General features: G+C 37.2%; 1 long non-coding RNA gene across 1 annotated transcript; it reads right to left on the reverse strand.

Annotated features, from left to right (window-relative positions):
- Positions 1-1846: 1846 nt before the first annotated feature.
- Positions 1847-8194, reverse strand: LOC130542642 (uncharacterized). The gene is made up of 2 exons (XR_008957335.1): positions 7847-8194; positions 1847-5571 (listed from the first exon to the last, which is right to left on the reverse strand). It is a non-coding gene; the product is annotated as an uncharacterized LOC130542642 (long non-coding RNA).
- Positions 8195-25242: the final 17048 nt, after the last annotated feature.

The raw sequence follows: 25242 nt of genomic DNA on the forward strand, positions 1-25242 counted from the left end.
TGAACTTTTTACTTAAATTTTTTTTAAAGAATTTATTTGAGAGAGAGAGAGCACATGAGCAGGGGGAAGGGGCAAAGGCAGAGGGAGAAGCAGACTCCCCACTGAACGGGAAGACTGATGGCAACATGGCGCTTCATCCCTGGATCCTGAGATCATGACCTGAGCTGAAGGCAGATGCTTAACTGACTGAGCCACCCAAGCATCTCAGCTTTGAACTTTTTAATACTTTTTGGCTTTTATATTTTTTACATCCTATGGCAGTGTTCTTACTTAAAAAAAAAAAGTTGCTTTCCCCCTTATTTGCCATTGAAAGATGATGACTACATGGGACACCTGGGTGACTCAGTCAGTTAAATGTCTGCCTTTAGCTCAGGTCATGATCCTAGCATGGGATTGAGCCCCACATCGGGCTCCCTGCTCAGCAGGGAACCTGCTTCTCCCTCTGCCTGCCTCTCCCCCTGCTTGTGCTTGCTTTCTCTCTGACAAATAAATATATAAAATCTTAAAAAAAAAGTTAAAAAAATAAGATGATGACAACAATCAGATTAAGTCCAGCAACTCTTATACTAAACTTTTAGAAAAAAACATTTAATTGGAATCATTTTTTCTTTCAAAATAAAAATTCACCTGTGACCATAAAGAATTAATTTGAAGACATTTTAAGACATCTCTGTCCTTCTCAATCGGCAATTGTTTTTTAAATTACTTTTTGGAAATACATTTAATTATTTTAAAATATCATCACTTAGAATCAACATCATACATTGAACAAGAATGCACATAAAATAAATGCATTATGTAAGTGAAAGCTTCAAGTGAATTAAATAAACAATATTTTGCATTTCATGTCCTTAAGCTCATTGTTATATTTAAACTCGCTGCATTTTCAGAGTGGCATACTAAGAAGTGACAGAAGATCAATGTATTCCTTTATAAAACACAATGCCAGGAATTCTAATTTTTCTGGACTAGATTAGATTTGGATATAATACATTGTCATTCATAAGAAAGAAATGCATATTCACACAGTGTAAGTTCATTTTTAATAATCTACTTAATTGGTTGCATAACTTCCATTACAATTTACATTTTACCATAGCAATGTCAACTTCAGTACTTTCAAAACAATTCTCCCAAATATGAGTCTGAACTTTTATTTTCAATCAGTGCAATGGTTATAGATTAGCTCCATACAGTAAACACACATTGAAGGCTGGGGCTATTCAATTTTCTCCCTAAATTAAGGAATGCAAAGATCTTTTCCTTTGTCAATCAATTTTTTTCCAGCTTCCTTAATTGTCTGTATCTACTGTATTTCTCAACTTGTACAGCTTAGGTTTGTGGTGCAAATCTAGAAATAAAACAAAAAAACCCACAAATGAACTACTATGACTGATGTCACGACTCACACATTTAAACTGACATATGCTGAAAGGATGACAAGCTGAAGAATATAATCTGTGGAGCAACATGATTTTATTGGCACATAACATCTATCTTCCAACTGTAACAAACACTTTGCTTACCCAACATCCTGGCTGGCACCTCTGAAAGGTCATAGGACATATTTACATAGTGTTATAAAATCGCAGTTCTCACTGCTGGCAAGTTTCTGCTGGTCGTAGGCCTCATTATTTCTATTTGCTATAAATTTTATTTATATTTTTATAAGGCCTTCAATTATGTGTTCTATGATAGTAAATCTTAGAGGCATCCTGGAGGATGCCTGGTTAATTTTTAAATCTTTACCTTTATTTTGATTTCACCCTTGGCATTTTACAGTGAGTCAAATAACTGAAAGAATATCTCCTTTACCTTTTTAAATACTATTCTAGCCCCTTGATCATTTTCTTTTCTTTCTTTTTTTTTTTTTTCACTTGATCATTTTCAATCTAAAGATCCGGGCTACATTTCTTACAATGTCGGTATACTGTGTGTGTGTGTGTGTGTGTGTGTGTGTGTGTGTAATAAACCCTCCACTCTAGTTTCCTTCTTTGGGGGGATTCTTTTTATATATCTGCTCTTATGTATTGCTTTTATATATGCTTCTCTTCTCTCATATTTTCTGAGATTTTTCCCCCACTACATTTGAAAACATTTCGGAGTTTTTATCTACCAGTCACTCCCTAGAATTTTTCTTTTCACCAGCCATGTATCTAATATATAGGACTTTTTAATTTTCAGATGCCATATTTGTTATTTAAATGTAGTAAGTGCTCAATGTTTTTTACTAACATTAATTAAAAGTGTGATGTTGATTCAAGTTTCTTTTTTCTTCTGATTTACCTCTATGCCCTTGTGCCCTGTTTATCTTGTTGTGTTTTTTTTCCCCACCAGATACATGAAGGGCCTACCTTGTTCACATTTCTACTGTCTTTTCTTATCTTCTCCCAATTCTATCATCCTTCTCTCTTCCAGAATTGTTAATCACTTGCTTTGTGCCTCACTTCTTAAATTCTGTACTTTATTTTTTTTCCAAATCCTTTATATTTTGCACTTTTGCAGTGTCAGTTTCTCATGAAAGGTAAGGGGAATACATGTGAGTCTTGAGTGCCACCTTAATCCAAATATTGTTCAGATTTTATATAGAAAACATAAAAGTGACAATATAATCCTAGCGTATCTATTAAATTGAAGCCTACATAATTTATGAGAAATGAATACGCAGTTACCCTAACATTAATTTCATATAGTTTATGTAAGTATATCTCAAATGTCATTTAGTCTATAAGATAAAATAATTTAAATCTTTTAGAAGATCTCAAATATGGTGGGCTCTAAGCTGTAAATATACAATGATGTTTAGTAGCAAACAGTAAAAACAATAAAATATACATTAATAAGTACCCTTAAAATATGCATTGTTTTATCAGTTGAATTGTGTCTCCCCCAAATTCTTATGTTGAATTACTAACCGCCAGTATCTTAAAATATGACCTTATTTGGCAATAGGATAGTGCAGATGTGATTAGTTAGGATGAGGCTTCCAGGGTGGGCGCTAATTCAGGATGACTGGCATCCTTATAAAAAGAGGACATCAGAACACAGACACACACAGAGAAAATGCCATGTGAAGACAGGAGTTATAGTGCCACGAGCCCAGGAACTACCAGAAGTTAGGAGAGACGCCTGGAAGGATCCTTCCTTAGTACCTTCAAAGGGAGCATGGGTCTTCCCACACTTTGATTTCAGACTTCTGGCGTCCAAATTGTGAGATGATACATTTCTGTTGTTCCAAGACACCCAGTTTACCTTGTTACAGCAGCCCTGGGAAACTAGCACATCTTATCCTCATGAAATATTGTCCTTGGGTCTGTTAATTCGTATTTGCTGGGTTTTGTTTCATTGTTGTTAGGGTAAATATAAAAATAATATTGACAAATGCAAAGCTGTGCATGACCTGGCATCTGCCATCCATTCAGGCCTTATTCTATAATCTTACATGATTGAACTCCTTGCTCTCTGCTCCAGCCACACGGGTTGTTGGCACTACTGACCCTAAAATCCTCTTCCTATCAGCAGCAGCAGCAGCACCTGTTCCTTGAATGGGTCATTCTCTCTCTTATAAGTGTCTTTGTTGTTTTTATCTGCTTAGAAAAATTTCTTCTCTTCCCACTCATTTCACATAGTTAACTACTACTTATCTATTTCTTTAGTGGCTTAATTCTTGGTCAATATCTATAAACTTTTAGAAAGCAGAGCTGCGTCTGTTTTCACTCATCATTGCATTTCCATTGACAAATGCATTCCTTGTTACATAAATAGATGAATCACAGAGAAGCACTGCTAATTGTAATAGTTGTAGCTGAGATTGTAAGAGTAGATATAATAAAATTACTTCATTCTGGCTACACAGGCTTTGAATATTCTTTATTTATATGTGAAAATAAACATGCTGTAGCTACAAAGAAGCAACTCTTACCATTCTTATCACTCTCACTTTTTAAATATATACTCTCTTTAAATCCTAAGAACAGGATGAGATATGTATAACATCTTGCCCCCTTTTTATAATGAACAAGCAGAGCATTATTTAAGGTAATTAACTGTCATCTCACTGCTAGCTATCCTATTACAATAACGTGTCATAGCCTACAATTTAAGTAAATTTCAAAGAAATTGTAGTCACAGAAGTCAGGAGAAGTTTCAGGTGTCAATGTTTGAATAACGTTTGAGGAAAGACATAATTTTCCAGGAAGAGAGTCAAGGGTGGGAGGAGACATATCTAAAAGCAGGAACAGAATGAGTATTCAAAGTTACCTCTGCCACCATCCCCATCAATGAATTCCCGGTTTCTCATTTCAGTGATTGCCAGATACAGGTTCATGTTTATATAAATGAATCAACAACTGAAAAGTGCTTTAATCAATTGCCCACATTATTAAATTAAACAGAGTGTCTCTTAGGAGGATCTGCTGCCTGTTAAATTCATCTCTACCTGAAATTTTACTTACTTTGTACTTCTAAATCAAGCACTCAGAAAATGCTTATGTACATAATCTTTCTTTTTTTAATTAATTGATTTGAGCGAGCGAGAGAGCGAGCACATGCACTTGCCTGCAGAGAGGAGCAGAGGCTGATGGAGAGGGACAAGTAGACTCTGCTAAGCACAGAGCCAACTCGGGGCTTGGTCTCATGACCCTGAGATCATGACCTGAGCTGAAACCAAGAGACCACAGCTTAACCTAGTGAGCCACCATGATGACCCATTCTTTCATGTTCCTTCTTGGTCTAGCAATTTTTCTGGATGGCTATTTCTCTCACATTTTGGTGTCACATATGCTTCCTTTGGGGCTTTGATAATACCAGCAGTATATTTCTGGGGTCATGTAAGATCAAGACAGAATGAAGATGGGATGTATTTTTGAGGAGCTGAATAGAAGGTTATCAGAAATGCCTAATATTTGATTCCTCCAAGTACTTAAACTTCAATATCCAGGAACCTGGTATTTGCAAACAGAGAAGCCTAAAGCAGTAGAGAACTCAAGCGGTGCTACAGTTACATACCGTAGAAGAGCAAGACTGGACCAAGTTTTTAGCAACCTCAGAGTTCTGGCTACACCGAAAATGGTTCCTGCTAGAGCAATGACATCACCATTAACAGCAGCAACAACAGATACTAACATTTGTTGTGTGCTTATTATATGTTAGGCCATGTTTAAGATTTTCATATGTACGAACTGGTTTAATTCAAATCCTACTTCCTTAGGTACTTATAGATAGATGATTCAGAACTAAACTGGTCTGATTCCTGCAGCAAATTCCTCAGTGAAATTTAAAACTCCCCCAATTTTTTTTACCTTAAAATTGCTCTCAATCACCAGCAAGAAAGTTTTCCATTAGTTTAGATCCCAACTGATAACCAGCAAAACTTTGTTAATTACATCAGCAACACCAATTGTGGGCTCACAGCCTGATCTCCGGGCGCTGGAAGATTCCTACAGTCTGCTGTTCAGGGCAGACTCAACCAGCTCAATAAGCCCTCCGCGACCTTGTTCCTAGACCCCCACCTTTTTGTGTAACTTCAGCTTGTCCGGCTCCAAGGAACAGCGCCTGACGCAGTAATAATACCTACAAATTACAACCCAATAAATAAAATGAGAAACCATGTATTCACACCTAAATAAATAAATATATAAAGAGGGAGAAAGAAAGTTTAGCATTTAGATTTGAGCTCCACTTAATGTGCAGGAATGATGGAATGATGGAGACTTTGAAAAACTGTCATTTAGCGATCATAATATTAATCATTGTTTCGGGTAAGACTCAATAACTGATGCTAAGAGGCATTGATAAAAAGTTGATGAGAGGGGTGCCGGGGTGGCTCAGCCATCAAGCGTCTGCCTTCAGCTCAGGTCATGATCCCAGGGTCCTGGGATCCAGCCCCGCATCGGGCTTCCTGCTCAGGCTCCTTGCAGGGGCTCCCTGCTCGGTGGGAAGCCTGCTTCTCCCTCTCACACTCCCCTTGCTTGTGTTCCCTCTCTCACTGTCTCTCTCTGTCAAATAAATAAATAAAATCTTAAAAAAAAACAAGTTGATGAGAACAGGCTATAAAAATTACATATGTATAATATATACATAGATAAAAATGACAAAATTTTAAAATCTGGGTGAAGAGTATAAGGAAATTATTTTACTACTCTTGTAACTGTGCTATGTTAAATATGTAAAAAGTTATAAAAAAAAAAGGAACTTGTTTAACACTCGTGACCTCAATTTTATTTGGTACAAAATGGGATATAGTTTTGATTATAAAATTTACCTAAGTAACATACCACATAACTGAACCATTAGAGAGTATAAATTCCTAATATATATCAGTTTCCCCCTCTTCCTCAAAGGTGTCAATATGGTGAAAATATATTTTAATGAAGTCATAACAACACAGCATTTTATTTCTGCAGTGGATGCTCTTGCAGCACTAACTTCTAACAAAGTTTCTCTGCTTAGAAGTGAAGGTTATCAGAAACACTTTCCTAAAATGACAGATGTATGAGATAGAAACAAGAACTAGGTTCTGGAAGCCGACAGACATGGGTCCCGATTCCAACTCAGCCACTCTGAGCTCTGTGATATTGGGAAAATGACTTAGGTTCTCTGATTATAGAAGGATAATTATTAATGTCACTTTATGGAGTTATCCTGGAGCCCAAAGGAGAAAATTCAAGAAAATGCTTAGCACAGTGTCTGTACCAAATTAGCTTTTTAAATACACGTTGGCTATTATAATAAGGATTAAACATAATAAATAGATCTAGGTACTATTTCTCTTTAAACCACTACATATGAAACCCCTCCATAGATATGAAATCTTAACCAGTTCGCCATCTAAAATTAAGCTGGTGATTTATTTTGTTCACACATTAAGGAGAACGAACAGATATTTCTTTTTAAATACCTTTCTTGGAGAAGAAAAAATAAAAGCAAAACTATATCTAAAGGAAGTTTTTCTAACTGACACTTCAAATGATTTCCACTGCTTTTCATTTCTACTTTCATTAGATATGCTCCGAAAATATCCACTGCCTGAACGACTACTTGATAGTTTGTAAGAGTGCATTTCTTTTATTATTTGGCGGACAGAGATACATTGTTCAATTGAAAATGCCAACTACCTCTTACATTTCTTTTACTTGCCATTCTGTAATTTATTAAATATCCATTTTAAAACATCTTTATTGTTAGTTATTAAACTTTACTCTGGAAGTTCAAATGCTTTATTTTATCATTGTTTCACTTTGCTAAATAAAGTTGGTATTGGAAGAAGAGCAGAGAAAATCAGTTTTCTTCTCAATTTTTCAGGTTCACATGATTGGACTGCTTCTCTGCCTTTGGACACACCACACTTGGATAAATACTGACGTTAAGAGTTTTAGAACAAAAATAATTTTTAGTAAAGAAAAGTGGAATAAAGGCATTATTTTAGAAACATCAAAATTATACAAAATGAAAAGACTAATCATAGAGGTTTTATTATGAAGTTAAGAGCTATGAAACTAACAGATTGCTATGGTACTTAATTAATTTTGTTGACTTCATTCTTTAACATCTAATTATAAGAAGAAGAAAATACTATTTCAAGTGGTTTAAAAAAATGAAGGTACTATCTAATCTGTTATCATTCTTTTGATAATAATTAACATATCTTTATTGTTTTCGTTATTACACAGTTGCTTTTAGTAACGTGCAATATTTGAAAATATGCAAGTCCTGATTTAAATGAAGTTATATAGTATACTAGAAAAGCTAAGCTTTCTTTTTTGATTTTATTTATTTATTTGAGAGAGCGAGAGGGAGAGAAAGAAAGCGCAAGTGGAGGGAGGGTCAGAAGAAGAAGCAGACTCACCGCTGTGCAGAGAGCCCTATGGATGTGGGACTTGGTCCTGGAACTCCTGAACCGTGGCAGATGCCCACCAGACTGAGCCATCCAGGTGCCCTCTTTTTTTTTTTTTTTTTTTTTTTTGCTTTTAACAAAATATATTTTTTCTAAAAAGACCAAAGGAATCATCTTATAGACTCTTTCTTCCAAGGATCTCTAATTTTCTCTTGATTATAGCTGTAACCACACTGATACCTTGATATCAATATCAATTATAATTTATGGTAATTCATTAACTTAACAAAATATCACTGGGCCATTTAATAAAGGCTCCAGTATGTGACTTAACACCTATTTGCCTATGAAGCATAGTCTGAGTTTGAGCAACTTGTGACAGTTTAAAGTCTGCAGTGTTCCACTTCTTTGATTTTTATCGATCTGTATAACCATCTTTCTGCTAGAAAATTAGCCATTGAATTCATTTGGGGCAGCATGTGCCCTGAGAAATGTATTTTCAGGCTTGAACATATCAATAATTTAAAATAAAAGGGTGAAGTTGTATTAACAATTAAGCTCTTAAAACGTGCCTTTTAATTAGAAAAGGATGTTAAAATAGGGCAACACTTTAAAGTAATAAAATGAAACCCATTTGTAACATATTGGCAATTAAACTTATTCCTTTTTTATTATTCCTTAGACACCCTGTGTTGCACTTATAAGGCAATCCTAATTCTTTAATGCTACTTTTGAATCACAAGTTTAAGCTGACAGTTACTAGGTTTCTTATTCCAGGTCTTTAAGTTCTTATGTGCTGCCTTTAACAACTGAAAAGCTATTTTCTTCTTTAGGTCTTACATATTTATTTTAAAAATGTTCTTTTCTTGATTTGTAACAACCCATCTTCTAGATTGTACCAAGTATGCTTAAAATACAATGGAGTATTAAGTACACTTTATATTTAGAAATTTGGTGCTCTTAATGAGGGTCTGAGGATTTTTATATATTATATTTAATACACTAAAATGCACAAGAACTTTTTCCAGAGGCAAAATGTAATCTAAACATTGCTAACAAAATGATGATTTTTAACAACTCACTTGTGGTTCATTTTCATATATTTAAGTACAATTTAATGAGTGACTACTGTTTGGCAGCACTGAGAACTGAAGTGTGACCATAATATGTTATTCTTCTTCAATCACAAAATTTTCTGCGGGAGAGAAAACTCTTTAGTTTACATTGCATTTTTTTGAAAACACGTCAATACTTCCATTTCAAAAAGATAAGTAAGATTTGTATTTTAAACTACCTGTACCACTAATAAATGTAGAGATATGACCCTACTTAGTGTCTAAGCAGTATTGGGCTTTGATCTAGAATGTCTATTTTGTAAGAAAATACTCTCTGTGTTCAGCAGAAAAAGGATTGGTCCATGCAGCACACTGCCCCCATGAGGAGCAGGAGTGAGTATTTTGTAGAAGACATAGTGATCTTTCTCAATCACATGAGCTAATGTGGGTTAAAGTTCTACTCCTCAATAACTCAAATTTCCCCTATATCCTGATATCTTTCATAATTTATCAGAACCATTCCTGGCGGCTATTCATATTGAGGGTTAATTACTATGGGATTAACAAATGTCAAGGATTTACAATTCTATCATTTCTTTATTTGACTAGTATTTAATGGGATCAATTATGCCCCTAGCATTTAGTTACACTTGCATGCCCCTTTCTTGTATTGTAGATTTACTCTCATAACTCTGGGCCTTCACATGTGCTGTTCCTCTTGTCTGTAATGACCTTTTCCTTCCTCTTTACTTGGATTATTAATTTGCTTTCCCGTTTTAGGCAGTTTGACCTCAAGGAAGCCTTCTCAAACTCTCCATTCAGTACAGTATGATTCAAACGCTCATCTTCCCCGTTCACAAGTGATTCTTTACTATATCTATAAATGTATTTACTGTAATATGTTATGATTATTACTTTACTTATCTATCCTTTAGTCAGATTCTCTACATTGAATAATTTCTACAACAGTTAATGTTTTTCACTGTTACTTATTTAAAAGAATTCACTCCATATTTCAGATAATTCTCGAAAGTCCTCATAGATTTCGTATTTTGCATGGTTCTCATTTCCATGTAGTTTTAAGGGGTTGCATTATTAAAGTGGCTTCTACAATGTTTCATTAAATGAGTATTTATTGAAGAAGTTATGTGTAGCACACACCGTGTTGGGTTCTGAAGGGGCTCAGAAAGGGTTATCAAGAGACTGTGACAAATGTCTGTTTCTGCACATGAGAGAGCAGCTGATGTTACAATAATCCTCTCATGGAGAAATCCTCTGTCAAAAATTACCCCTGGTGCCTCCAGAAAAGTCATTCTCTTCATTATAAAGAGCAATCAAGTCAATCAAAAGACTGCAGGGAGAGGAAGAACAGTACAGGAAGTGGAGAGAACAGAGGCCTTCTGTGAAGCAGCAGGTTGGTGTTTCCTCCACTGTAACTAAACTGGAAAGACAGTGATTGAAGTTTAGACTCTGAAAGTGGCTATGAGCTGAGGAGCCAAGATCCCAGAGATCTCAATTAGAAATAATTGAGTTTGAGGTAAGCATGAACATTCCCTGGAGATACCTGCTAACCCCCGGGTGGTATTTGTATACTGAAGATCCATGCATCTGTACATATTATACAGGCATCTATGTACGTAAATGTCTTTTCAGAAACAGCTGCAATTTAAGAATTGTTTTCCTTAAAAGTTTCTTAGGTCTTTCTTATTCTTAAAAATATAAAAATATTAATTTTGGATGCACTGTAACAAGTCAAAGATATATAATCATTAGAGTAAATATTTTTAAATGATTAAAAATTATTTTTATTGAAGTATAATTAACACACAGCATTGTAATACTTTCAGATATACAGTATAATGACTCAGTAATTCTATACACTACTTGGTGCTCAACAAAATAAATATATTGTTGGTTGCCTTTATCTATTTCACCCAACGCCCCACCCACTTCCCCTCTGGCAGCCCCAAATTTGTTCTCTGTACTTAAGAGTCTGTTTTATCATTTGTCTCTTTTTTTTCCTGTATGTTCATTTGTTTTGTTTCTTAGATTCCACATATGAGTGAAATCATAAGGTATTTGTCTTTCTCTTTCTGACTTATTTTACATAACATACCCTTTAGATCCATCCATGCTTTTGCAAATGGCAGGACCTCATTTTTTATGGCTGAGTAATATTCCAGTGTGTGTATATGTGTATGTGTGCGCCATACATACATATACACACACCCATCTTTATCCATTCATCTGTTGATGTATACTTGGGTTGCTTCCATATCTTAGCTATTGTAAATAATGCTGCAATAAACATAGAGGTGCATATGTCTTTTCAAATTATTGTTTTTATTTTGATTTGGGGAGTAAATATCCATTACTGGAATTACATATGACAATTCTATTTTTAATTTTTTCGAGGACCATCTGTACTGTTTTTCACAGGTGTTGTACCAATTTGCATTCCTACCAATACTGCATGAGGTTTCCTTTTACTCCATATCCTCATCAACACCTACTATTGTCTTTTTGAGTCTAGCCATTCTGACAGGTGTGAGACGTCTCACTGTGCTTTTAATTTGCCTTTCCTAATGATTACTGATGTCGAGCATCTTTTCATGTGTCTGTTGGCCACTGGTATGTTTTCTTTGCAAAAATATCTATTCAGATCATGTGCCTATTTTTTATTATTATTGTATTTTTTTAAGGTTTCAGGGTTTTATTTAAATTCTAGTTACTCAACATGTAGTGTAATATTGGTTCAGGAGTAGAATTTAGTGATTCATCACTTACATGTAACATCCAATGCTCATCACAAGTGTCCTCCTTAATGCCCGTCTTGCCCATCCCTCTTCCCACCTCTTCTCCAGCAACCCCCAGTTTATTCTCTATAGTTAAGAGTCTCTTTTATGGTTTTCCTCCTTCTTTTTTCTTTCCCCTATGTTCATATGTTTTGTTTCTTAAATTCCATGTATGAGTGAAATCATATGGTATTTGTCTGTCTCTGACTGACTCATTTTGCTTAGCATAATATACTCTAGCTCCATCTACATCACTGCAAGTGGCAAAATTTCATTCTTTTTTACCCTCTGCCCATTTTTTTCATTGAATGGGCATTATTCTTTTTTGTTTGTTTTTATTATGTTCAGTTAGCCACTGTATAGTAGTACATCATTAGTTTTTGATGATTCATTAGTTAGTTATAACACCCAGTGCTCATCACAACAGGTGCCCTCCTTAATACCCATCACTCTGTTATTACCTCCCCCCAATCACCTCCCCTCTGGAACCCTCAGTTTGTTTCCCCGGGTCCATAGTCTCTCATGGTTCATTTCCCTCTCTGATCTCTCCCCCTTTAGATTTCCCTCCCCTCCCCTATAGTCCTCCGTGCTATTGCTTATGTTCCACATATGAGTGAAACCATATGATAATTGTCTCTCTCTGCTTGACTTACTTCACTTAGCATAATCCCCTCCAATTCCATCCGTGTTGATGAAAATGGTGGGTATTCATCCTTTCGGATGGCTGAATAATATTCCATTGTATATATGTACCACCTCTTCTTTATCCATTCAACTGTTGAAGGGCATCTCAGCTCCTTCCACAGTTTGGCTATTGTGGACAATGCTGCTATGAACATTGGGGTGCATGTGTTCCTTCTTTTCACTACATCGGTATCTTTCGGGTAAATACCTAGTAGTGCAATTGCTGGGTCATAGGGTAGCTCTATTTTTAATGTCTTGAGGAAACTCCCTACTGTTTTCCAGAGTGGCTGTATCAGTTGCATTCCCACAAACAGTGTAAGAGAGTTCCCCTTTCTCCACAACCTTGCCAACATTTGCTGTTTCCTATCTTGCTGATTTTTGCCATTCTGTCTGGTATAAGGTGGTATCTCATTGTGGTTTTGATTTGTATTTCCCTGATGCCGAGTGATGTTGAACATTTTTTCATGTGTCTGTTAGCCATTTGTATGTCTTCTTTGGAGAAGTGTTTGTTCATGTCTTCTGCCCATTTCTTGACTGGATTTATTTGTTTTTTGGGTGTTGAGTTTGAAAAGGTCCTTAAAGATCTTGGATACCAGCCCTTTATTGGTAATGTCATTTGCAAATATCTTCTCCCATTCCGTGGGTTGCGTCTTAGTTTTGTTGACTGTTTCCTTTGCTATGCAAAAGCTTTTTATCTTGATGAAGTCCCAAAAGTTCTTTTTTTTTTTTTTTTTTTTTGTCTGCCTTTGGAGACGTGTCTTGAAAGAGGCAGCTGTGGTCAATGCTGAAGAGGTTATTGCCTCTGTTCTCCTCTAGGATTTTGGTGGATTCCTGTCTCACGTTGAGGTCTTTCATCCATTTTGAGTTTATCTTTGTGTATGGTGTAAGGGAATGGTCCAGTTTCATTCTTCTATATGTAGCTGTCCAATTTTCCCAGCACCACTTATTGAAGAGACTGTCTTTTTTCTATTGGATATTTTTTCCTGATTTGTCAAAGATTAGTTGTCCATAGAGCTGAGGGTCCATTTCTGGAGGCTCTATTCTGTTCCATTGGTCTATGTGTCTGTTTTTGTTCCAGTACCGTGCTGTCTTGGTGATTACAGCTTTGTAGTATAACTTGAAGTCAGGCAACGTGATGCCCCAGCTTTGTTTTTCTTTTTCAACATTTCCTTGGAGATTTGGGGTCTTTTCTGGTTCCATACAAATTTTAGGATTGTTTGTTCCAGCTCCTTGAAAAATTCCAATGGTATTTTAATAAGGACAGCACTGAAAGTGTAAATTCCTCTGGGCAGGATAGACATTTTAACAATGTTTATTCTTCCAATCCATTAGCATGGAATGTTTTTCCATCTTTTTGTGTCTTCCTCAATTTCTTTCATAAGTGTTCTGTAGATTCTAGAGTATGGATCCTTTACCTCTTTGGTTAGGTGTATTCCTAGGTATCTTATGCTTTTGTTGCTATTGTAAATGGAATTGATTCCTTAATTTCTCTTTCTACAGTTACGATGTTAGTGTATAGAAAAGCAACTGATTTCTGTGCATTGATTTTGTATCTTGCCACACTGCTGAATTGCTGTATGAGTTCTTTTTTCTGCATCCCACCTCTAGGTCAACCTGTTTCCAGTATGCTACCTCAAGTGCATGGCATGGATTTTTCTGCTTTCTGCCACAGGTTCTTTACTGAAACCATAGACAAGTGCAATTGGGAAGTGAGTTAATGTCTCTCTCCCACCCAACAAGAACACTGAAAGGATGGGAGCCCAGTGATAAATGTCCAAGACAATCTTCCTTTGAACAGACAATTCTGGGAAGAAACTACAATTCTCAGATGTCCTGGATGAATTGAGTCCTTTACAATTGACATGAGAAGTCAGCTGCAGACCTCTACCTCCCTCCAGGACTTTTCCTTCCCGCACTCCTATTCACCCCCACCACACCTACTGCCTATTACCCTCATCCTGTTTCATACTGTGCTTTTGAGGTAACGTAAAATAAAAACTATGCTTCGGAACAAAGCAAGAAGAAGCAGACTTTGATTTAATATGTAAAAGGCAGAGGGAAGTTTAAAGTCACTCAGAGGTTTATATTTTAGGATAGCATAGAGATAATTATGGCATTATAGCCAGGAATGGAAGCATGCCCATCCCCTTTCCTTCAAACATTAATGAAAATATAGGTCATACTGTTCGCCATTTTGCAGATAATGAAATGCAAGTTGGAGAGGAGAATCTGTTCAGAGATGGATGTAGAATTGAGAAATCCTTAATCTTTGTCTGGTCTGACAGAAATACTTCTCTTCTGTGAACCACTTTGTTTAAACCGCTGATGAATGCTCTCATTTAATTGGAAGGTAAAACAATAATTTTACAACAGAACTTTTAATGTTTTAGCGCCATTTACAATAAATGTCACAATCTGAAACTCACTGTGATTTGTACATGGCCCTCAAGTTTTATTTTTGAATAGGTTCCTTCCATTTATTTATCTCTTCTATTCCCCTACAACATTACTGTGCAATTTAAGTGCATAGACCAATGAGTTTAAAAATAAAATCTTCTTAGTGAAAAAAATGAAAATTTTTCATAATATATTTTTCAATATATTATTGCCACAAGTGCTTATTTATGTGATACTTTTGTTTTATTCCTGTTGCATAAAGCAGAAAATATATAGAAATCAATGGACCATCGTTTATATTTTCCTCCAAATTACAATATTTAGAGAGCCTTAGAAAATTTTATTGTACTGCCTACCTAATGTAATGTGCTCGTAGTAATCTTTTTATTACAGTGCTGCTGAAGCTACCACTGCTTTAGGTGTTAACAGTCATATTATTTAATCAATGCCATCAAACTCTGGTGTTGAGAGTATAACTATACTTCTTCATAAACTGGTAGGTCGTAGTGCTGTGTTAAGTAAAACAAAGAACAATTTATGTCGGTTGTTACCACATATTTTTACTGCTCATTTGCTCTTAAAGTCTTTTCTGTTAAATCAATGGCAGGATAGTATTTCATACTAATTTTTGTTTTTAGTCTTTACTTTAAATTACATTAACGATATCTCCTGGTTTCCCTATTGAGTCTCCTGAAATGGAAATCTGACAGCTAAGTGTAATATATAGTTCATTCAGTTTGAAAATAAAGTGAATATCTGTATATTTATAGTAGTACAATAATGGATTCATCCTGATAATTGCTAAGGTGTTTTGAGCCAAAAGTCTTTAAAATATTCAGAAAGGTTGAAAACATACTGGTGTAAATATTCGTTTTTTTAGGAAACAAATTCGGGGAAATTGCGAAACAAAATGAGCCTTGGATATAAGTGCAAACTAAGTCTGATGAGTAAAGGTTTCTGGAGCTGAGCAATTTCCTCCCGCAAGGCAAATGTAACTGTTTCAGGAGAGCAGAGTATTATGTACAAAGGTAGAAAAGATGATTAACTAAATTACCTGCTGTCCTGGAGAAATTAATTTGCTTCACTGGGAAAGCTATTTATTCTCAGAGTATTTTACTGATTGAGATTCATGATAGGGTCGAATGCATATCTTCCCATTCATGAGTCAACCCTACATTAAAGTATTTATGAAGGATAAAAGTAAATTCATTATCATTTATTTTTCAAGTTCTTTTGAAGGTAGAAAGTAGATTAAATTAAGAACATGGAAGAATTTAGACTTCAGATGGAAAAATTACATCTTTGTTAATATCTAAATGTGTAATTTAAATCAAAATCTTTATTCAGTTTAATGACATTTCCAGTTATTGCTATTTCAGTGGCTGACATTGAAAATAAACGTGATATGTGTCTTCATAACCACAAATAACAAAGCTTGTAGTTCTATTATTGTCCTTATTTTTGTTATTATTATTTATAACATACCGAGTTGTGTGGTGTTGCAGGTATCTAAAATGAGAAGTAACTAAACATTGAGGTGGTTCTGGTTGGGGCAATCTACCCACATGGACTGCAGTCACTACTCAGCCCGATACTGACACCACCTGGATGGAAACAGGAGCAAACCACAGCAACCAGTGTATTGAACTCAGTGGTTTGGCTAGTGGTCATTTAGGAGCCCTGCCATAAACCCTTTGCAATGACAGTTGGACTGCTCTAAATGGATTAATCCTAAGGTTTGGACAAAGGGAAGCCAAGGGGTGGACGTTCATGAATAATCCAGAATATGTAGAAAGATATTTGGGTTCACTTGCAAGAGCCTGAAGCAGTCCTCACTGTTTTCCATGTCCTGGCTCATAAGGTGCTGCCAGCCCTGACACTCAGCAAGCTGATGCAACCCAATTTATCTGCTATTACACTGTGCATGTGTATTCTTTTCTCCTATCAATCAAACTACACAGACAGACCATCGAATGTCTCACTGGAAGGATCCTAAAAATACCATCATCAGAGCCATGAATGGCTACACTCAGATTTGGGATGGGTTCATGTTGCTTAGCTCTGATTATGGACATTTGTGCACTCATGCACCCCTATGCTGGGAACAGAAAAATCACTCTAAACAGAACCAACCCAATTGCACCAGTAATATGGGATGGATATCACTGGAACTGTGTAGTCATTCTGCCACATTAAAGAATAGCAACTAGTTGGATGCTGACTAGTGGCACAGCCCAGATATGTACTGGGTGGCCCAGAATGGGACCCAATGATTGTGTGGCACAGATCTTTGGCCCTGGCTTCCACCGGGGTGGTTGGGCCCCTGTACCCTGGGTTTTCCCTGGGCACAGGATAGAATCTGCCCCACTGTAACAAAAATTGCCAGCCTCTCTCTCAAGGCCAGAGAGGCACATTCTATTTGCCACCAGTGTGATCATTTGGCCACTGGAAGGAAGGTGGTTATTGCACTCACAGAAGCCCTTAGTAAATTCACCCAAGCACACCTTCAATTATAGCCAACGAATCCTGTCTTACTAAACAGGATTGAAATGTCTCTAATAGAAAAACTGTCCTCCACAATAGGATGGGTGTTGGATATTATCACTGTCTCACAAGGAGGCATGTGTGCCATTATCCACACAGAATGCTATGTGTTCAAAATGGATGAGTCTGCTAATATGTCTTCTTTATTAAGTCACATGAGGACACAAGTGAATGCCCTGAGTGGTCTGACCCCCAGCTTAGGGGACTTAATAAATCAGTGATTCAGATCATGGGGCTCTTGGTAAAAAAAAATTGTTACTTATTTTGGGAATCGTTATCTTGAGTGTTTTCTTCTGCATGTGTCTATATTGTTGTTGTGGTATCTGCCTCCAATGCAACCAGACAGCCTCCAAATGAACCACATCCATGCTAATAAAACCCCTTACTGACGGATCAAGTCACATTGTCTAAGATGGGGTGTGTAAGATTTTATGAGCTGGGCAAAAGGCCATCAAGAGGACCTGACTACTAGTTGACCAGTGACCTGGAGCCAGGCAATTGGAGAGGCTCCTTACCCTGCCACCCTGCCCAATCCCCCCACCCCCTTGTCCTTGGAATGTGCATTCCGCCCACTTTTCCCACACTAGCAGCCACTTTAAGGGTGCAGCCTTGAAATCGTGATGTATTACTGAGACCATCTGGACCCCATTAACTCTTCCATATAAACTCAAGATTATAGCACGTGGGTACAGAGATTTACTCATTTTGCAGTCACCAAGACAAGCCTCATGTGTAAATTCCCTTTGTTAAAAATAAAAAACAAAACAAAACAAAAAATTACAGGTACTGAAGTGGTGTCACTTGGACTGGGGCTTGATACCTCATCTAATTGCAATTTCAACCCCTCCCCCCTCACCCAAAATGTCTTCTTAATTGGTCAGTCTGTAATTTTTCAATCACTGCCAATGAGTATGCCACTTGGGCCCTTTCCATCCCCCAAAGAAAAAAGAGGTCATCTGCATAAGACCACCTGCTTTTCCCCCTAAGGGAAACCCACCTTGCAAGTAACAATCCTTTTCTTTTACTATTAACTTTCTTGCCCCACCCTCTTTCTATAAAAAAAAACCTTCTAAATTGTACATCTCCTCAGAATGCCCCTCTATTTCACTGACAGGATGCTGACCGATTCATGAGTCACTTAATAAAGCCAATGGGATCTTTAAAATGGACTCAGTTGAATTCTTGTTATTTAACATCTTGCTTCCTTAACTGCCACTTACCAATCTGGAGTGCTTTGCCTCTTTCTTCAGGGTCTCTTTGTCGTGCCTGTACAGGGGCCAATTTCAAACTTCATTCGGAACAGTTGAAGTTGCAGACGTACAGACATCAGGGAGAACATGGTTTGGGATGTCCTGAGCATTTGGGGCAGCGCCGAGAACTGCATAATCAGACTCTCTTCCCAGAAGCAGCCCAATCTTACAGGATCTGTAATGGTCCAAGGCCACAGCAACCTGAATGCATGTTTCATTGCATGTCCTCAGTCCAGATGTTCCTCCTGGTAACTTCAAGTTATCTAAAATTTGTCCCACTGCCACTTCTTCAAGTCTTTCCCCTGAAGAACAACTTCAGGGCATTACCATCTCTCTCTTACCCATCCCATCTATCTATCTTTCTATCTATCTATCTATCTATCTATCTATCTATCTATCTATCTATCTATCCATCCATCCATCTATCTGTAGATCTATCTCTATCCATAGATATATAGGCAAATACACAGAGATATGTAAATCTATTGATAGGTAAATAGCAGATAGAAATAGGTATAGATTGTTGTGTACATAGATAGATACAGATAAAAATTTAAAGATATTTATTTAAAGAGAGAGGGTGAGAGGAGGGGCAGAGGGAGAGAGAGAATACCAAGCGGACACAGCTCTGAACCCGGAGCCTGAGACAAGCAGATCCAACCACCTCCCGATCATGACCAGAGCCCAAATCAAGAGTCCAGTGCTCAACCGACTAAGCCATCCAGGCATCCTAATACAGATATCAAGGAGAGAGGAAAAAATTATTCTAAGGAATTGGCTCCTGTGTCTAATTTTTAATAATCCCATTGCTAGTTTTCAATTTTTTTATTGATGACAAAATATAAAAACTCTAAAGCGAAATCAACTTAGCATGAATTTTTCATTAAGCATAGACTTCATTAGGCATTAAAACTTTAAAATATACTCTTCCATAAGTCACTAAATTAATACAGTGCTACTTACTAGTAAGAACCTGAATAAAGCTTCATGATATCAGAGACAAAGGTACCTAAGACCTTGTACGGTGTCTGGAACACAGTAGGTAGGCAATAAATAAGTTAAATAAGTATCAGTTAAATAGGATGGTAGATTGACTTGCCAAAATACTTAGCCTTATGGGAGGTACCATGTGCTTTAAAAGAAATACAAAATGTGGCTCATGGCCACAAGCAATTTTTAAATTACATTGAAGACTTTCATCTTTAATACATAAGCCACTAATAAGCATCAAGAATAACATTACTTAAAGATACTGTAAATTCTTATATTGTATTGTTCAAAATAAGGCAATGCATAATGGTGTAATTAAAAAAACAAGAGGTAGTGTTTTCAGAAAGTATATAGAATAGTTAACTAGGGGAGCCTGGGTGGCTCAGGAGCCTAAGCGTCCAACTCTTGATTTAGGGTCAGATCATGATCTCAGGGTCTAGAATTCTAGCCCTGCCTCGGGCTCCACACTGGGTGAGCATGGAGGCTGCTTAAGTTTCTCTTTTCCTCTCCCTGGACTCCTCCCTCCCTATCCCTCTAAAAAAAAAAAAAAAAAAAAAAAAAAAAAAAAGATGGAAAGAAAGAATAGTTAATTAAACTTTTCTAAGGCTATGTGTAGAGTCCTCTAATAATTAAAATTAATGATTGGGCAGATTGTGAAGAAAATGTTGCAGAGATGGACAGTGTGGAATCAGATGTAAGGTGCTCTCTAGGCAAAAAACAACAGGGGAAATTATGGGAAGGGCACTGTGATAGCTTTATAAGTAGTGATCAGCTACACCACACACACACACACACACACACACGCACGCACGCACACACACACACACACAATCTTGCAAAACATTTGACCACATCAATGTGTTTATCAGAAATGCCTTCATCCTGCAAAACAAAATAAAATCAGTGAGCCAGCAAGTAAGAAAGAGAGCTGAAAAATGTTTTTCGGGAATGTACAAGTTTGTGTGCTCCAAGTGGAGGAGAGGCACCTGACACAAATTATCTTCTAAGAATAGTACACCCAAACAATCCATGTATAAAGTTAATATTAAGTGCCAATTCTCAGTGTTAAAAAGAAATTGCTGGCTTTGCACAGTCCATAATTTAAGCTAATTTGCTTCTCTGACTAACATCTATAACAAAATCTCACTGGTATAGTCATCAGTGACTTATTGGCAATATAAAATAATTGAAATTATCAACAGATAAAATTAAAGGAGAAGGTTTAAATGATAGAATTATAGAACATGCCAGCAATTCCTCAAAGTGAATTACCCAAATATAATTGCATATCTCTGCTGTGTTCTAAAGTTCAAGAGCCTGAAATGTTACTGAATTACATATCATTAATAAGACACTGCATACCAAAAGGGGGAAAATAACAGAAATGGCTTAAATCTATATGGGCCAGAAATCTATTGATGGTGTCTACAGATTACATGGTCCATTTTATGTTATATTCACTACCAGATGCATCAACTAAAAAGTATAAAGCTAATATAAATTATCCATTATATATTATTAGATTAATCTTATCACTAAAGTTTCGAAACCCAAACCTCATGCTTTTACATTATTTTCCTTCAAAAGAATTGACTTTTTATGTACCTGCCATCAATGGAGTTTTGTAGTTTAACTTAATAAATTTGAATTTTTAAATATAGTCTTTAATATAGTTACAGAGAGATGACGTGGTTTGGAGGACATATACTAACCTATTACCTTTTAGAAGGGTTATGTTTCTATAAAAGAGATGGACATAGTATAAAATGACGTTTACGGTCTCTCTTTCTACATTTCTAACGAAACTACTATTGCTTAGTTGTGAATCATTGCCATTAGCAAACTTAACAATTTTCTATGTTTACTGTATAGAAAGGTATAGTGACTTATCTTAAATAATACCAATTAAGGTATTTAACAGCAGGGATTAAAATCTAGCATATTTTAAGGACAAATATTTTATTTGCAGTATGTTCATAGGATTGGGGCATGATGGAAAGGATATTCTAAAATGTTAAGAGACTCAGGGAGAAAAATAACAAGTGAAATTCAAAGATAATGCGATTCTACAAGTTTAGAGATACACCATTTCTAATGAGTGCAGGTTTTTCTCTCAAATTCTTAGATATGAGACAGCAGTTCCAAACTATAGCTCAAGAAAGCACATGTACCCTTAGAAATGTCTATGAACTAAATAAATATCTAAGACACGTATGCGTTCATACAAACATGTTTATATTTAAACAGTCTCAAATATTTATAAAATGAACTGTAAGTATGACCAATATTCTGCCAGATTTAGAATGCTTTCCTCTCAATCAATGTGTATAAAAAGTATAGATGCTAATTAAGAAAAGATCTGCAAAATAAATGAAAAAAATTGTTTTGAAGCTGGATCTTCAAATCTTTTCTAACAGAGGCAACTGCATTTTATTTTATATTTTTCTTGCCAAGTTTTTTGAAGTATAATTAACATATAGTGTTATGGACAAATCTTTGCTTACGAATTGAAGGGATACTATGGATAGCAACTCTGATTTGGAATGTAATTGTCCAAGTTTGAAAATAGAGCTGTTTGTTTAAAATGTATGAATCAGAAAAATCTATACCCAACAATAAATTTTAAACATTTAAACAGTTTTCATTGGTGTAACATATCCTCCTTGTTTTAAAAATATATGTCTAGAAGTCTTATAATGAAAAGTTATTCACATTCTCTCTCTCTTCTCCACTTCCAAAGCAGCCCTCCTCAACTCATATGGTAATTTTTCATAGAACTTATCTCTGTATTTCTAAATTATGTAACTGAATGGTTATTCTATGATTTTTGTATTTTATCCATAATCTCATGACAGCTGCAAGGTAGACAAAGTCTTCCAACCAACATTTTTCATCCTCGTCATTCCTCACAGTCAGATCACAGTATTTATTGAATAATTGGTACACGATGTCCATGCAAACACTAATCAATACTGAGTCTAAGTAATGTAATACAATTCCTCTTTCTCTTGTATCTCTTTATTTTTCTTTAACTATTGTCTAATTATTTTCATCATTTTCTGTGTAGTTCTTAATTTTATACCAGTAAACAATGTATCCAGTCGCCTTTCAATAACGTACTTCAGTGTTCAAACACATCAGTTCCATTCTTTTTGTTTTTCCCCTAATGACCTCTGATGAGGGAGCAGAAGGCCGGCTGAAGAGAAAGCATAAACTGACGCCCAAAGCAAAACCCCACCCCCACTCTTGGGTGGGACAGGTGTGACAATCTTCCGGGAAGCCCGTAACTGTCTTAATGCTAATGCCTTGCTAGAGGGAAAAACAACCTTGATTTGACAAAGGCAAGGCCTCTGGTATCCTGTGAGTCTTCTTTAACATATGAAAGTACTTTCTCAACCTCCCTTTTCCCTTACCTCCCCCAACCCCATAGAATATATCAACCACCCCTCACAACCCCGGTGCAGCAGCTCTTTCTGCGCACGGGTCCTGTCCCCGTGCTTTAAGAAACCATCATTTTGCACCAAAGGCATCTCAAGAATTCTTTATTAGTCGTCGGCCCCGGACTCCAGCCCACTGAACCTCACCTGTGTTCCAAAACCACGTCATGTGGCTCCTGAACTTGGGGCTTTTGAGTCTTTACATCTGGACTCTGAGCTTCTGTGCAAAATTGGTGAGTACTTTCTCTCCTCTCTCTTTACTCTCATTCCAGGACTCTTCAAGGAGTATGGTCTTACTGAACACTTTCATGTTGATAGGTCAGGCTGCAATCCTCTAGTCTGTGGCTACTCTATGGGGAGGAGATAGCCTGCCTTTTGGCTGGAAGTTAGTCCTGGCCAGGATGGTAATAAGACCCAGAAACCTGATGCCCTCTCTTTACTGCTGTCCTTACACAAAGTCGTCTGTCTTGGGCACAGGACAGCTGCCTAAGTGACTAGCACGGCTGCCAATCTTAAGACTCCCATTTGAGGTTTCCTTCTGATTGATCTAATGTGATCCCCTCCACATCCCTGGTCTAGCTGCTTCTGGCCGTGCAGGACCTCCACTGGGAGCTGGCCGAAACCAGTACCCGATTGAACTAAAACCCAACCAGGGACCGTTTCCTAGGGAAGTTGGCTGTAAAGACCACATGCATTGGAATGTCGCTTAGGCCATGATGGATTTCTGTCCTTACTGTTTTCTGTCAATGTCCTCTACTAACTACTTAAGCTACAAAATTCAGTTAATTTTCCCTTGCAAACCTTTTCTGGTGTTCTCCATGGGTTTAAAATGGCGGGTGATTTCAGTCCGTACTCTGGGACTCATTGTAGTCTAGAATGCGATGGGGAAGGGGGGTGGAAGGGCAGGCCTCCGTCCTACAGGGACCTTTAGTGCCGGCGGTGATCTTGGCGATTTTGTTAAGGGACACCTTGGATTGCTTTGACACCAGGAGCCTCTGACATATCCTGTGCGTGGGACGCCACCCGGGAGTCTGGAGGGGATTTTCTTTGGTAATGGACCCTCTCCAACACCCTCTGTAGCATGAGATGGGAACTTCTTCAGTCCCCAAGGATTCTCCTTTGGGATGCATTTTAACCCACTGGAAACAATTCAGATTGCAAAACTTAGGAAAGTACTGATCTCCTGTAACACTGCATGGCCTCAGTGGGATCTATCAGATCTTTTCTAGGGCAAATGGACCTAGGGTACCTTCATTGCTCGTACCTAGACCTTAGTTTCTCTACACCAGCACCCCAACAGCCTCTTACAGAACACATTTGGCTAGTAAACTCTCTCCGGACATTGGAAGATAATTATCTAAATACGCCACCTTCTAGTAAACCCAGGTTGCTGGAGGAAACACAGGCCAACCCAGACAAAAGGGACCATTGACTTTCTTCTCTCTAATTGTTCCTTCTAACAGATGTGGGGGCTTCTCCCTCACTCATTTCCCGGGTTAAAGGCTGTAACTGGAGCCATCTGTGGTTAGTATACCCTGGGACGGGGACTTTAAGGAATATTCCCAAGCAGGGGCACCTGGGTGGCACAGCGGTTAAGCGCGTCTGCCTTCAGCTCAGGGCGTGATCCCGGCATTATGGGATCAAGCCCCCACATCAGGCTCCTCCGCTATGAGCCTGCTTCTTCCTCTCCCACTCCCCCTACTTGTGTTCCCTCTCTCGCTGGCTGTCTCTCTGTCAAATAAATAAATAAAATCTTTAAAAAAAAAAAAAAAGGAATATTCCCAAGCAGCTGCCAAAACTCCCTTTGTTTTGGGGACATTCCCTGTCTTCTCTGTCCCAACATGGGCTGCCTATTCCCCCCTTGTTGGTGGGAAAACATGGCGTTTGCTCCTGTTGGAGCTGATGAGCTCTAAAACCAGGAACCCTTTCTCTGCTTTCTGGCTGTACTCTGCTTCTTCTTTCTCCCCCTCCCCCTTCTCTTGGGTGTGGAGTGCATAACTGGCTTCTAGACCATCCTCAGTGCCTCAAGGCACCCTGCCTGGCTCCTCCTCTCACAGTTAAGGAGCAAGAAGAGCACCTTCCTGGACTTAACACCACCCACTCCAGATTTTCCCACCAGTGTCTCATGTAAAAATTGACAATGGGGAGGATCCAGGTGGAACATAATTCAGTATTTAAACTAAGTTAAGTTTGTTGGTTTAATTAAGATAAACACGTCTTTTACATTAGCATTAAATGTAAAACTTTTATCCTATC

This window comes from Ursus arctos, unplaced genomic scaffold (genome assembly GCF_023065955.2).
Source record: "Ursus arctos isolate Adak ecotype North America unplaced genomic scaffold, UrsArc2.0 scaffold_4, whole genome shotgun sequence".
Classification (NCBI taxonomy): domain Eukaryota; kingdom Metazoa; phylum Chordata; class Mammalia; order Carnivora; family Ursidae; genus Ursus; species Ursus arctos.